This window comes from Ambystoma mexicanum, chromosome 7p, assembly GCF_040938575.1.
Source record: "Ambystoma mexicanum isolate Mex_15411 chromosome 7p, UKY_AmexF1_1, whole genome shotgun sequence".
NCBI classification, from domain to species: Eukaryota; Metazoa; Chordata; class Amphibia; order Caudata; family Ambystomatidae; genus Ambystoma; species Ambystoma mexicanum.
The window spans coordinates 599,208,922-599,223,264 of record NC_090939.1 but is presented as its reverse complement, the minus strand read 5'-3'; the positions used below and the strand labels follow the sequence as shown (position 1 = coordinate 599,223,264).

The 14,343-nt window shown below is 50.1% G+C and overlaps 1 protein-coding gene across 4 annotated transcripts in view; it reads left to right on the top strand.

Moving 5' to 3' along the window:
* The window catches only part of HERC2 (HECT and RLD domain containing E3 ubiquitin protein ligase 2), a 2,956,340-nt gene that overhangs the window by 1,775,751 nt on the left and 1,166,246 nt on the right, over window positions 1–14,343 (top strand). The gene's annotated exons all lie outside the window — the stretch shown is intronic.

The following is a 14,343-nucleotide window of genomic DNA, read 5'->3' as shown; positions in this document are numbered from 1 at the left end:
CTTAATCGTGCTTCTGTCTAGGACACGCGCCTTTGTGTAATGTTGTTTCAGCGAGGAAAATGTGTGTGTTCATTAGATAATGTATTCATGAACATTTAACCACTGTATTTAGGTGATCGTTATTTTCATTATATTAATGATCGTTTTTCGTATCCTTTGTTCCTATGTTTAAATAGGAAGTTAGTTCAGGCCATATCAGGAATTCTGTATGGAGTGCAGAGTTCTGCGATGCCTGCTTTAACTGATTGAACTAAAGGGTTTACTACTTTGTCCCCAAGCATTAGTTTAACTTTGTCCAATGTCACCAATTCTGCAAGTCGTCTTCACTTCTCCAGCATGGGGTCTGGTATGTATTCACATGCTCATGAATATTCCCGTCATCAGGCTGTGAATACTCTGTAATAAAAGCAGTTTCACTTTAGCCTGAAAACTGCATTTCTCCTCTATAACCACTAACTGTCCTTTGGGTCATACTGCCCCATCCAATGACAGTCGTCTCCCTAAACTCAACCCCTGGTGGCCATCCTCAGATTTGTACTGAATGAGTACTCTCATCTTGCTCTAAGATTTTTTTTTAGATACTGTTAAGCAAGATGTGGAGCAGTACTCTTTGGTTGCACTACAACAATCATGACCTCCTGGCAATAGTAACCCCACCTTTGGTATATGTCCATACCACACATGTTTGTAGTGTGGCTGAGCAGCCAGGCTTATCTCAAGAGAGGTCAATGTGAGCAGTAGGGTGGTTACACAGGGATTCACAGTGACAAGTATCCAAATAAACACTTTCACTCAAGGTTTCTTGATTAAACAATTATTAATTTAACAGTCAGATTGAATACGCGGTCTTCAGAAGAGGCAATATAACAACACACAAATACACTCCAAAATACACACTTAGTTTTCCTAAATCAGCAAGTACCCATTTGGGATGGCACACACACTTCCTACACCCTGAGGTAACTTAAATACCCCAGACACTGTGGACATTAATGTATCACTGGTACATTAAGAGCAATACTGAGATGAGTGTCAAAGAAAAGGGATATTAGAATAAAATGATAATGATGTGTTATTTATATAGCGCCTTAATCCAAAGCGCTTTACAGAGCACATATTTACATACAATATCACCCAACCGAAATTGATACTCATTTATCGACCTCGGAAGGATGAAAGGCTGAGTTGGCCTTGCCGGGATTCGGACCTGCAGATCACGCTTGTATCGCAGCAGCGAGCGCTCAACCCGCTGAGCTATCTTACCGGTAAGCAATCATACAAAAATTCTGAAGCAAGTAAGTACTTTTGAAACACCCAATGCAAAAAAGTTAACCCCTTCAAAACAAAGTCAGAGGGAAGAAAAGTCATTCAGGGAGCCAGGCCAGGCCAATGTCAATTGGGCAAAAGTCTAGGTGAGCTGAAGCACTTCTTGCAGGTAAGTAAAAGTCTTGCACAATGTTTTAGAAGTCTTTGTAGAAAAAGTAGTATCAATGTAGGTCCAAAAGCTGTTTCGGTTTGAGATAAAGAAACTGTAAGCAACTCTGCAGAAGCAACCAAGACAAGTCTCAACTGAGAACAAGTAGCTATACAACAAGAGGTAAGTTCTCTCAGACTGTACAGTACCTTTGGTTAGAAAAAAATGTTCCAGCTGGCTTCTATTCCTGTGCAGCTCTGCAGATCCTATACAACAAGAGGTAAATTCTCTCAGACTGTACAGTACCTTTGGTTAGAAAAAAATGTTCCAGCTGGCTTCTGTTCCTGTGCAGCTCTGCAGATCCTGTTGTTCCTGGGCCTCAGTCGTGGGGAATAAAGGGAGGACTTCTGGGGACTCCTGCACTGCAATGGGACAATCCGCAACAGCAAAGGGCAAACTTCAGTTCAGCGGCACTTCATGGTTTCAGCTTCTTAGCACTCAGCAAATAGCACCACCGTGGTTCTCGGCTACTACTTTGGAATTTCCTCACATCTGAGGTCCAGCACTCTGTTGAGGTGGCTCAGTCTTGGCCCGTCCTGCTTCCTGGGAGTCTGGAGGATCTTCCACCAGCTCGGGTCTGACTTAAAAGTGATGCACTCCAATCTGGTGTTCCTCTCCCTGGCACTTCGGTTCCTGCAGCAGCAAGGAAGTACAGCCTGCTCCAAGAGGATGTCCAGACAAGTTCATTTTGGAGTTGATTGGTCCCACCAACTCAAGGGAAGAAGTCGTCCTTGCAGAGCTTCTCTACTCGAGGCGAATTCGGAGCTTCAGCACAGCAGCAGGGCTTCACCGGGCAAACCAACGGTCCAGGAGTTGCAGCAGGCGTCTCTTCCAAGTTGTTCTTCGGAGTCCTTCTTCCAGTGGTCGACACTGTCTTCCAAGCCAAAAAGCCTTGCCTTTTATGCAGGTTTCTCCCATTAATTCCAGCCTAGCTGTCAATCACACAGCAAGGTGGCTGTCCTTGCCGGACAGCCAGCCGGCCAATCACCTTTGGGTGCATTCCTGTAAACAAGGGGATTAAGCACAGGGAGTTTCGGGCACATCCCTCACTTCCTGCCCCTGCCAAACACTCTGGAGCGAGAGGCGGGCTTCACTTGTGAATCCTGCCAAAGACAAAATGAACCAAACCTGGTTTGGCGCGCAGAGTAAATCTCAAGAAGGACCTTTCCAGCAAGAAATGGCAAAAAAAGAAGACTGGGGCCATTTTGACAAAAATGGCACCCAAGGGTGCTCTACTGCAGCTGTGAATACAGCCCACGGTAAAAACACACCACAGTAGTTAAAATTAAACAACTGCCACCAGCCATCCAGCCATTAATTGTAGAAAGGGTAACATAAAAATGTTGCATGAGAAACTAGACAAAGGGGATACTAAATAACCCCACCAGCACCCTATTGTAAGATAGTGTGTGCTGGGTCAGGAACGTTACAAATGTAAGTAAAGTCCATTTCACTTCACTGCTCTTGGAAACCGTAGTTTATCCAAGAGAAGGTATTTAAACCTGGGGAAATCTAAAAGACTTCCCTGTGCCACTGCACTGAAGGTGCTGTGTGCCACAATGTAAAAAGATGATGCCTATGGAGTTTGTCACTCCACAACCAAAAGAAACTTTGTTAAAATCACAGAAAAATACATGAGAGAGTGGGGAAAAGGGTCTTGCTGTCTCCAGGTTAAAAATTAAAGTCCTCAAAATCCAGCAAAGGTGCTGGGGGTCCCTAAGGTACCGTCGATCGACTACCGGTAGCGGGTAATCCATTTTCAGGGAAGATTTGCTCCATCGCCAGTTCTTTTCTTCAAGTTTTGGAAGGCCCAGGCTTGGGCCTACTTTGCATATTCAACAATGTCCAAAGAGGAGCCTCTTCAAGATATGCGGGAATTGTGGACTACGGAATCTCTACGTCGAGGATCGGCACCTCAAGTGCCTATATTACCTGCATCTGGACCGCGATAAGGAAGGATGCTGGATTTGCCATGGTTTTCCAACGAAGATGAAGGACCTTTCCTGCAGGTTAGCAGCGTGGCGCAAGTTGGGGAATACCTCTGACTCTGCCTCCGGGCACAGGCCTGCCTCATCCAGGACGAGCCGGTCCCAGGAGTGTGCTCCCTCTGAGAAGAGCTAGAGGTCCTTTGAGGATGCCCCTTCCCTGGGGGTCCAAAAGAAGGCTAAGAACCACTCTACAGATTCCTCTAGGGTCGCTGTGGCTGCGGGACCCAGTTTGGGTAGGGCATGTTCCCAGTCTCTGTTCACTGTGATCCTGGCAGTTGGGAGTGTACCTTCCAGAACTTCGGCCCCGTTTATGACCCCGTCGACGTCACCAGCATCCACTTCGTCGACGACCATCACTACTTTGTCGAAAGGGGGCCTGGCAACGACCGTAGTCTCTATGATCAAGGCAGCGGCAACTCCACGGTTGGCCTGGCCTCCACGGTCTACGGTGGCTGCAGCGGCTCTGCTGACTAATGCGGCCAATGTGCCCGTTAATGTGTTAGTACCCATCGTCACCTCATTCCTGAAAGATTTGTGTAGGACTAGGGAGCTGCTACCCCCTACAGAGTTCCTGCCCAGGCTGGTGACGATGTCCCAGACAATGCTGAGGGCTTCTCTGATGGGATGAGCGCACATCTAAATGAGCTCTGATGACCATTTGCCTCAGGACGACTACTTGGACCACAAAGGGGGCCGTGGGGCTGTGTCCTGGGGGACGGATCTCCAGGGAGAGTGTCTGAGCCGTAGTCTAGCCCTTGGAGGCGCTTCAGCCCGGAGCCGGAGCCAGTTGCTCCATTCACGCCTCCATCAGTGCCCAGAGACATGTCATTGGGCATCCTTTCGACCCTCCACACTTTGGTATCAGAGATACAGCAAAGACTGCCTGTTACTCTTGTGCCTGGCCCTGGCCATAGTCCTCCAAGAGGGAAGTGAAGCAGGTCCTCCAAAGACCTCAATACCTCAACTCAATCCTGCCTCAACTCCAGGGGAAGATGGTGAGGAACTTCACGGACAACAACACCACCACCATGTTCTACACCTGGAAACAGGGCGGGACGCAATCTCTGGTGCTCTCCAGGAAGCCCAGTCCCTGAGGCATGGGGCCATTCTTCAAGACATCTTCCTCGTCCCATTCCACCTGGCAGGCACCATGAAAACCATTGCTGACTCACTCAGCTGGGAGCTGCGGTCCTGCCACGAGTGGGAGCTTTGTCAGGATCAAGTCCTCTTTTCTATTCAGCAAGTGGGGTCAACCCCGAATCAACCTCTTCATGATTGCTAGCAACTCCAAGTGCCAGTGGTTCGCCACCAGGTTCACTTAGCCAAAGGGTCTGGAGGATGCCTTCTCATTCCCCTGGGAGGGTCTCTTCGTGTATGCCTTCCCTCCGATCCTGCTCCTGCTTGCGTGTGATCAAGCACACTCAGACAGTGTCACTGTAGGATAATACTCATCGCTCCATCGTGGCCACGACAGATCTCGTACCCGGACCTGCTCCGTTCATCCGGCTGCCTCCACTTCCCGATCTTCTCTCCAGAGAAATCGGGACAATACAGCACCATGACCCAGTGTCGTTGAGCCTCACAGCCTGGCTCCTGCAGCTCTAGAGTTTGGAAATTATTCCCTGCCGCTTGATGCAAGAAGATTCTGACCAAGGCCAGGACTTCCTCTATGTTGTCGTGCTACAGCCACACGCTTTTCAGTGTGGTGCAGGACTCAGCAGATTAGTCTTCTGTGAGTTTGCAGCCCCCCTGCTCCTTCTATATCTGCTTTCCCTGGCAAAGACTGGCCTGGCTCAACCCTCTATCAAGGTGCAACTGGCTGCCATTTCCTATTACACCAGGACGCATGGTAAGCCCTCCCTATTGTCGCACAGGCTCATCAAGGAGTTCCGCAAAGGCCTCTTCGGGACTTTTCCACCAGTGAAGTCCTGCTCCAGCTTGCTAGCTCAACGTGGTTTTGACTAAGGTCATGGAGGCCCCTTTGGAACAGATGCATCAAACCCCTTTGAAGTTTCCCTTGTGGAATACTGCTGGTTCAGGGCTCTTGCAAGTAGCTGTACTTTTCCTTCCACGCTTCAATGGTGGTGCTGTGGAGTGGACCCATCTAACCTTTATGCCAAAGGTTCCTTCAGGATTCCACCTCAACAAGCCTTTGGTTCTATCAGTCTCCTTCCCGAACCCTTTCACACCAGCAGAAAGGACGTTGCATTCGCTGGACGTTGCATTCGCTGGACGTTGCATTCGCTGGACGTTGCTTGTGCCTTTGAGTTCTAAGTGGCATGCACAAGGATTTTGGGAAGACGGCTTGACTCTTTTTTTTTTTTAAATTTTATTTTGGACCTATGAATCAAGGGAAGGTCCTGTCTAAGGCTTCCATATCCAGGTGGCTCTCCAGCTGTATCATGCACGGTCACCGTCTGGCCAACAGACCTCTTCCAGGCTGGCCGAGATCCCACTACACCAGAGCCATCGCTGCAACAATGACCTTTCTCTCTGGTGTTCCCCTGCTCGACATCTTCAGTGCTGCTATGTGGAGGTCCACCCACACCTTCACAAGATACTACTGCATCAATACGGATTCCAGGGAGGAGTCCCGGGTCAGACAAGAGCTGCTAAGCAACCTGTTTAATTGAGGGGAGTCTTTTCCAGGGTATTGCTTCTGTTGAGCCTTGCCACCTCCCGTGGGTGTGCATATGTACTGCTGTGTAATCGTATTCCTGAGCATGTGAATCCATGCCAGACCTCATGCCAGAGAAGGAACAAGCTACGCACATGTTACTCCTGTTCAATGTATTGCCTTTCTCCCACAGATTTCTCATCTGCTAGATTTCCTCTTCCAGCTTCAGCTGCTCTGAAACTCGATAGTGGACCTCGACTGGGCTGTCGATCCGCCTTGACTCGATTCTCGGACATCGGCTCCGGATGTGACGTTGGTCGTTGTCCATATACAGAATCTCTACGCCTCCATACCTCAGTTCCTTTTTTCCATGCACTCAGCACATTCACTCAACATTTGTTGAATTGTTGTATTCACACTAGCAACCATGTCCGCATCCGGGATCTCGGGTTTCAAGCGGTGCACAGACTGCAGCTCGAAGATGTCAGTAACTTACTCGTATGAGATATGCGTGTGGTGCCTCGGCTCCAGTCACGACACCGTGAGTTGCACGTCTTGCAGCAAGATGAACCCGTAGCCGTTGCGGGACCGGGTAGCAAAGCTCGCACTTGGAGGCTGAAATGGAAGGGCCTATCCCAGAGAATGGAGAAAGACATCGGCAGAAGACCAAGAAACAGTTGCTTTCCCGGAGCTACTTGTCTTCTTCTCACAAGAAGAATCGACCCCACTGGCACGAGTCTGACTCTTCTTCCAAACGCAGTAAGTCTTTGGCGTCGGCGTCCAGAGCCAAATGGGAGGACTTTAAGTCCCAACTGTTAGAAATGTTTAAGAAGGTTGCTGTGGCTGCAGGCGAGCCCCTGATACAGCATGCCCCGTTAGCTCCATCGGTGCCTGGCGACTCTGGCCCCAGAGCATCAGTGCCAAGCAGAACGGTGCAGCGCTTCGATGCCGGCTCCACCCCATGCGCTACAGGTACCGATTATCAACACCCCCTCGGCGCCCAAGACTTTGTTGGAGCCAAACCGTCGAAATGTCTTTCGTGCCAAATTAGAAACCTGATTTTTGTTCGGCTACATGGTGGACATCTTTGCCACTGATCACAATCAGTGCAATATCGACCTTATATACTCTGGAGCTGGTGGTACCGACTATTTTGTCGAGCAAGCAAACCTCAGGGCTTTGGCTGAGGGACTGCACGACGCCAGTGGGCTGGGCATGTCCCCGGACGTCGAAATGCAACAGGCACATCCTTATGCCCATACCAATACTAAGTTCAGGGCTTTAGTTGATAGGGTTGTGGATACCCTGGGATGGAATACTACTCCCAGCCAGTGCAAGGTTAGGACCTGAAGGACATCCTCAGTGAGGATCTGGCCACAGAAAGGGCTATGCCTTTCAACGTATCTGTCACATATGCCATTTCCACCTTGTAGAAATGCCTTTCACCATACCTCCGGTCAACTCCGTCCTTATTAAGAAATATAGGCCGGCAAGAGGAGATCCCTTATTCCTCTCCTCTCACCCGCCACCAGAGGGATTGACTGTACAGGGGGCCACAGTGTCCACCAGACCAGCCACTTCCACATCCAACTTGCCAACTGACAAAGATGGCAAGAAAGTAGATGCCTTAGCGAAGAAAACATTTTTCTCTGTTAACATGGTCTTGAAAGAGGTCAATGTTTACTGTGGTTTTGCTACATACTCACTGACAGGCAGGAGGTGGCCAGACAGTCCCTGCAGACTAGCCTGGACGAGGCAGACTGTGTTGGACGTTCAATGGGTTCGGCTACGGTTATTGGGAGGCAGACTTTCCTGAACTCCTCTGGGTTCTCACCTAATGTCCAGAATAAGCTTCTCACATTGCTTTTGGCAGTGAGAATCTCTTCGGCCCAAAGGTTGACTCTTTGGAGAAGTTCAGAGTCCAAGCTTGTTGCAAAGTCACTCGGCCTAGCAACAGCCGGGAAAGCCTGCCTTTAGTTTCTCATCAAGTAGTAGAGGCTATTGGCGCTACGTCCCTGTTAGGGAGATTTATAATTATTGTGCTTCACCCCCTCTCCTAGTGAGACCCCCAGCACTTTTTGCTGGACTTTTGGACCTTTTTCGTTCAATCTTGAATGAGTGGAGCCTTTTTCCACTCATTCATTCTTGTGGGCTCTGTCTTTTGGAACTCTATTCTTTGTATTCTCCCTGTACTGTGGAGTCTGTCTACTCCATAGCTCTTAAAGGCATCTATGTTTTACTACTGCAGCGCACAGCTCCTCATGGGAAGTGTTGCTGGGGACCCTTAGGGTCCTACTTTAAGTTTATTGTTCTATATCCTTAAACTCAATAGTCTGAGAGATTGGCACATAGCACCTTCAGTGGAGTGCCAAAGTGGTACTTAGTATCCGCCTTCTCTCTGCTCTCGTGAATTTTTAGTCACATAGACAATCACCTAGTTATGGCTGGTGGCAGTGGAGGTGTTTTACCAACTATTGTGTATTTTTTATACCGCAGGCTATGTCCATAGCTTCGGTAGTGCACAGTTGGGGCACCCAAGTAGCAACCTGGGGCCTCCCTTCTTTTTTTGGCATTACTAGTGTGGTTTTTCTTTGTTAGCCATTCTACCTGATGTGGAAGGATTGTCCTGCTTCTACACCTCCTAGCAATCGCCCTCCCCTGCTTTAGGCCCCAGATCCTTCACCATGGCTTAGCCTTGTTTTAGCCTGAGGCCTCTTGCTCCACCCGGCTCTCCTGTCAAGCCCACACCCCGCCTTGGCTAGGCAGGCCACAACCTAATGCTGCCCTCGGGGACCCATGAGACACCAACTCCAAGTACCTTTCCATAGCTGTGCACAAATAGCACCTTATATGGAGTATTCAGTTGTTTACGCCAAGGTTTCTTACTGATTTTGCTACACAATGTACCCTGCATGTAACCGCAAGGCTTCTTCACAAATGTCCGCTTCCTAGTATTACCAAATGTCTACAAATGCCATGGAAACTTGCCATGCTATATAAGATGAGCTCTGACCCAACACCGGCAGAGCACTCTGTCTGACCACTGATAACACCGGTCACTTGACATTCTGTATCACCGTATTTTGCTGTTGGTCTTTCTCTTTCTTGCTGTTGTGTCATGACTCTTCATTGCTGCAGGGTTTCCCCCTGCCTTGGGGACTTCCTTATCATACCATTCTGGGAGAGGTTAGGTCTGTGTGTGTCTTTTGCCTTTGGCAGGAACCCGTGGGTATCCCCGCCTAGGCTCCAGAGTGTCCGGGCAGGCAGGAAGTGGGGGAGGAGTCTTCCATTCCCCTGTCCTTTGTCTGCCAGAGTGCCTGAATAGTTCCAGCTCACACAGTGGGTCTGGCTGTCCTGGTTGGACAGCCAAATGCCCCATTCTGTAAAATGCTGAGAGAGATTGCAGAGGAGTGTTTGCTGCAATTGTATAAAAGGTGAGGCTTCTGGAGTGTAAAGCAAGTTGACCACAGGAAACAGTAGTAACCGAAGAAGACTATGACCAAAGACGCCTGTAGACCCTTTACAAGACCGTGAAGCGACCACTGCTGTCCTGACCCCGTGTTCTATGCGACAGTGGAGCTCTGAAGATGACTCAGCCTTCCCTTTGGCTGGTGGGAACAACTAGTCTCATGACTAACTTTGAAACAAGCCATCTCCCAAGGTCCTAGGAGCTTCCAGAGCTGCAGAACCCCAATACCATGAGTCCTGCTGCCCATTTTGAGTGCATTGTCATGGAAAGTCCAGATTCGTCCAAATCTTTGCTGAACCCGAAAGTACACTCCAGAGATCCAATCCAACTCGCCCAGACCCCCTCACCAGAGTGTGGGACTGTTGGAACCGAAGAAGATTGAACGGGCAATCCGTGTCCTTTGTTGGTGCTGCTGAAAAGGCACCAAAACCTCAGAGTGCACCAAGAAGTTGCTGAAATTCGTGCTACACGTCCTTCCTCGAGATTGCTGCTGGGACACCGTCCATTGTCCTGCCTTTCGTCACCAGACCAAGGAATCCAGAGGTCAGGTCCAGAGCTGCCACATCGCGGAGGAGCCAACACAAACATTTTCTTCAAACCAAAGGTACTGTGGTGGAAAAGGTATTGCTTACCTGATTCTAAGCAGTCGCTCCAGAGTGCATGTAGATGTGTCCAGGGCAACCCCCTCTTACCTCTGACCCCAGCTGCTGCTTGTGTCCCCTTCTCAAGTCGGTTTTTCGGCCCCCTTTGTTAGTTGCTAACTTGCTGCTTCAATAACTTTGGACACTGGAAGAAATCCGCAGGAACTCTTCGTTATTTGCGGTTTGTCAAGACTTCAAGCCGCCTTTGAACTGCTTTTTGCTAGGGTTGCGTTTTTGGACTAAATAGACTTGCCAGGCAAAGAAACAGTCTCTAGAAGCTTGAACTAAGCTCATACTGCACTAACCACGTATTTTTCTCGCTTTAAGTGACTTCCCTATATGTGTTTGCAAAGTATAAATGCATTACCACATCACCTGTTGAAAACGGCATGAATGCGCAATTACTGAGAATACGATAACCTTGTCTTTACCCTTTCTAATTTTGCTACAAAAGTAACCATGAATAAACACAAAAGTGAAAGTGCCCTTTGAAGTGTATTATCTAGTATTCCTAAGTGGTCTACCGTAAATGTCTGAAGTATTAAAGTGATTCTGGCGTAAATATAATAGATATCTATCTCTATATAAATATAAGTGTAAGAGGCCAGTCTATGTTGCATTTATGGATTGTAGTGCTGCCGTCGATACTGTCGACAGGGCAAGATTGTGGAGGGACTGGTTAGCTGGGAGATTCCCTCCGGTTTACTCAAAATGTTTGTAATGCTGCACGATCATACCAGAGTTAAAGTGCGGCTGGAGAGTTATGTGGGAACCTCAAGCTGGATCAAAACGAACAAGGGAGTCAAACAAGGCTCTATTTTAGCCCTCATGTTGTTCAATTTATATTTTATTCCTACGTCCCGTCCCCTTTTCTCCATACTGTATGGGCGTCCCTCACTAGGCACGGGAGACTGAACGATTTTCACCACAAGAATCATCTTTCCCTTTAAATTTAGATGTGTATGGGGGTGCGCCTCTGGGAGAATGCGCTCCCCTGACTCCACCCACTTGTGCCACCTCCAGTCCTCTTTTCTCCATCGACGGGAACGGACCGCTTTCACCAGCTCTCCTGGGTTTAGGCCTCTGGCCCAGTAATTCCACGTGCTCTTCCCCAGAGAAGTATTCTTGTTGTCTTTTTTTTCTTTTTAATTATCAGGTACTGCTTTGTACTCTGGCGCCACACTCCTCCCAGGCGCATCTCAGTGCCCAACCTGCAAGGGTCCCTTCCCAACGTCCAACCCCCCATACCCTCTGCCGCCTTGGCCCAGACCACAGCGAGGATGGCTCTACTGCGTGCAACGCCTTGACTCCGCGCACACTCAAACGACTAGCTAGGTGGTGGGAACTCTTCGGAGGATCGGCTCCAGAGGACCTCAAAGCGTTTGTGAAGCAGAAGACCAGGCCCAAGGTAGGTGCCCTGTTCTCCGCACCCCACATGGGTGACTCCTTTCCAAAGAAGCACCCAACCGGGAGTGACCTAACAGGTCCTAAAACCAGCAACAACACCAAGGCTGCTCCAGCTACCGGCAACCAGGCCGAAGGGTCGCAAGATCCTACCGGTTAGGGGTCGCAAGGCTCTATTACCGGGTCCCAACCCGAGGGGCCATGCCCTAACACCAGTCCCATGTCTGAGTGGGCACTTGCACACAGCACTACCAGCACCACTGCAGAGGGCATTCTGCCTACCAGGCCCCATCCTGAGGTGCAGCGTAGGCCTCAACCACCACCGATCAGCGTACTGGTGGAAGCCGGTCCCAGCTCAGCAAGTTCCACGACTTAGGCACGTGGCACAGAGCAAAACAAAATGCCAGCCGGGCCAGACAAAATGGCGGCTCACCAGACGCCTTTTCCCTTCAGAGACCAGGCAGGCGAAAGAGCTTCCAGGTGGGATTGGTCAACCCCTGTCACTTGGTCCACATCCTATCCATCCACTTCTCAGGGCAGGTAGACTTTGCTCTATACAGCGAGACAGGGGACGCCCAGGACGCAGCCCGACCCCTGTGCCTGTACCAGCAGGCACCCCTCCTGCCCGAGAAGACCAGTTCTTCGAGAAGTTCCTTGCACTCATGAGATCATCACAGATGGGTACCATCCTCAGGGATGTGATCAGGGACATGCTCTCTCCTGTACAACCGCAAGCACCCACGGCCACACTGTCCCTGGCTCCAGATCAGCCCTGACTCCCATGCCGGTACCAGTCACGGCAGCCCGGCTCACATGCCTGTAGCAGGCACGGCAGCCTGGCTCTCCCACCTAAGCAGCCTCCGGCACTGATACTCAGCACGCCACAGCTGCCTGCGCCCAGCTCTCCTATTGCTCCCCTGAACCCCCAGGACACAACAGTGGACACAGACGTTGAGGTGGACCCGGAACTCCATCGTCAGCCAAAGCTTTTCACAAACGGCTGGTGGGCCTGGCTGAGTACCTAGGAATCCTCCGGCCACAGGTGCAACAACCATAGGCAGGGGTACTGGCTGAAGTTCTCATGCTACGCCCTACTGCTAGAACGTGAATCCCACTTCAGAAAGATGTAGTAGCGCTGGCCAAAAAAGGGTGACTCAAGCCACACTCTACCTAGCCTACCAATAGGTGTTTCGATGCTAAATACAAACGGAAGGGGTCCCACTCTTATTGTCGGCGCGCCCTCAACCAATTCCTCTGTGATAGCAGCAGCATCACTGTACTCCAAGCCAAAATATTCTTCGGTGACTTCTGCCTCGGCACTCCTGGGCAAAGAGGAAAAGATGTTGGAGGTGTTCGGCAAGAGAATGTATTCCAACGCCACTCTCCACCTGCGCCAGGCCAATGCAGATGCCATGTTGGCGGCGGTCAACCAGAAGCTATGGTGGGAGATTGCTGATTTCCTCCCTGAGCTCCCTACCCACAGCCAGGCCCGCTTGAAGGCTGGGCTGGCAGATGCTAAAATCGTGGCACAAGACATAATGGAGTCCACCGTGGTGCACATTGACACTTCAGGTCGGACCGTTTGCATTGCTACCAACATGAGAAGGATGGCTTGGCTAAGGGCGACAAAATTCAATCCAGATGTGCAGGAACACATACTAGACCTGCCTTTCGGGGTGGGTGGGGGGGAGCTGTTCCATTTGACAACGGACAAGGAACTTGATAAGGAAAAGAATAGCTCACAGATAGCAAAATCTTTATCAATCATCACAAAGGTCACTCCTAAGATCTACAGCCTAACACACCAGGATTTCAGGAGATGCAGTCCAAGCAACGGACAGATCCCCTAGCCAGCACAGGCGCAAACCGCACAAGGTGGCTAACAAAGGGTTTTTCCAGTCCCCCTCCTCAGCTCCAGCCCCAGATCGGAAGAAATTATAATGGGCCCATCCGGGTGCAGGCTTGCCCTTCAGACACACCGCTGGCGACAAGGTTCACGGACCCATGGATCCTCTCAGTAGTATCCATTGGCTTCCGGCGGCCCATTCCTCCTCCTCCTCCTCCTTCTCCTTCCTTCCCTCCGCTCCTGCAGATTGGTACCGCAACTCGGTTGGCAGAAATAAACTCACTGGTAGTGAACCAGGCAGTGGAGGAAGTCCCAGCCTCTCAGCGTGGCATGGGCTTCTATTGACAAATTTTCGCCGTACACAAAAAGAACCCGGCTGGCCTGAGAGTTGTTAGACCTTTCCACCTTGAACCTTTCCCTTCCCCTCCAAAAGTTCAAGATGGTTACCCCAGCCTTCATTGCGGAGACACTGTGTGCGGGAGACAGGATGTGCTCCCTGGATCTGAAGGTTGCCTACCTACACGTCCGGATTTGGGAACCCCATCCTTCTTGAGGTTCAGGATCATGGGTTTTCACTTTCAATACAGAGTCCTACCCTTTGGACTCAATGCGGCCCCCAGGGTCTTTACAAGGCTTATGAGCGCAGTGGCAGCCCTACTCGGGGTGCAAGGCCATCATATTTACCCATATCTAGACAACTGACTAGTCAGAGCGAGATCCCCGAGGGCGGCCAACATACGGCATCTGCTCTCATCGATACAGTATACGACCTGGGATTTTCTGTCAATCTCAAAAAGTCACAGTTTGTGCCCATGCAGAGCCTGACCTTCCTGGGACTTAACTGGGACACAAGTTCTGAGAGGACCTTCCCCCTCCGAGGACAAGATCACGGCCATCAAGAGGG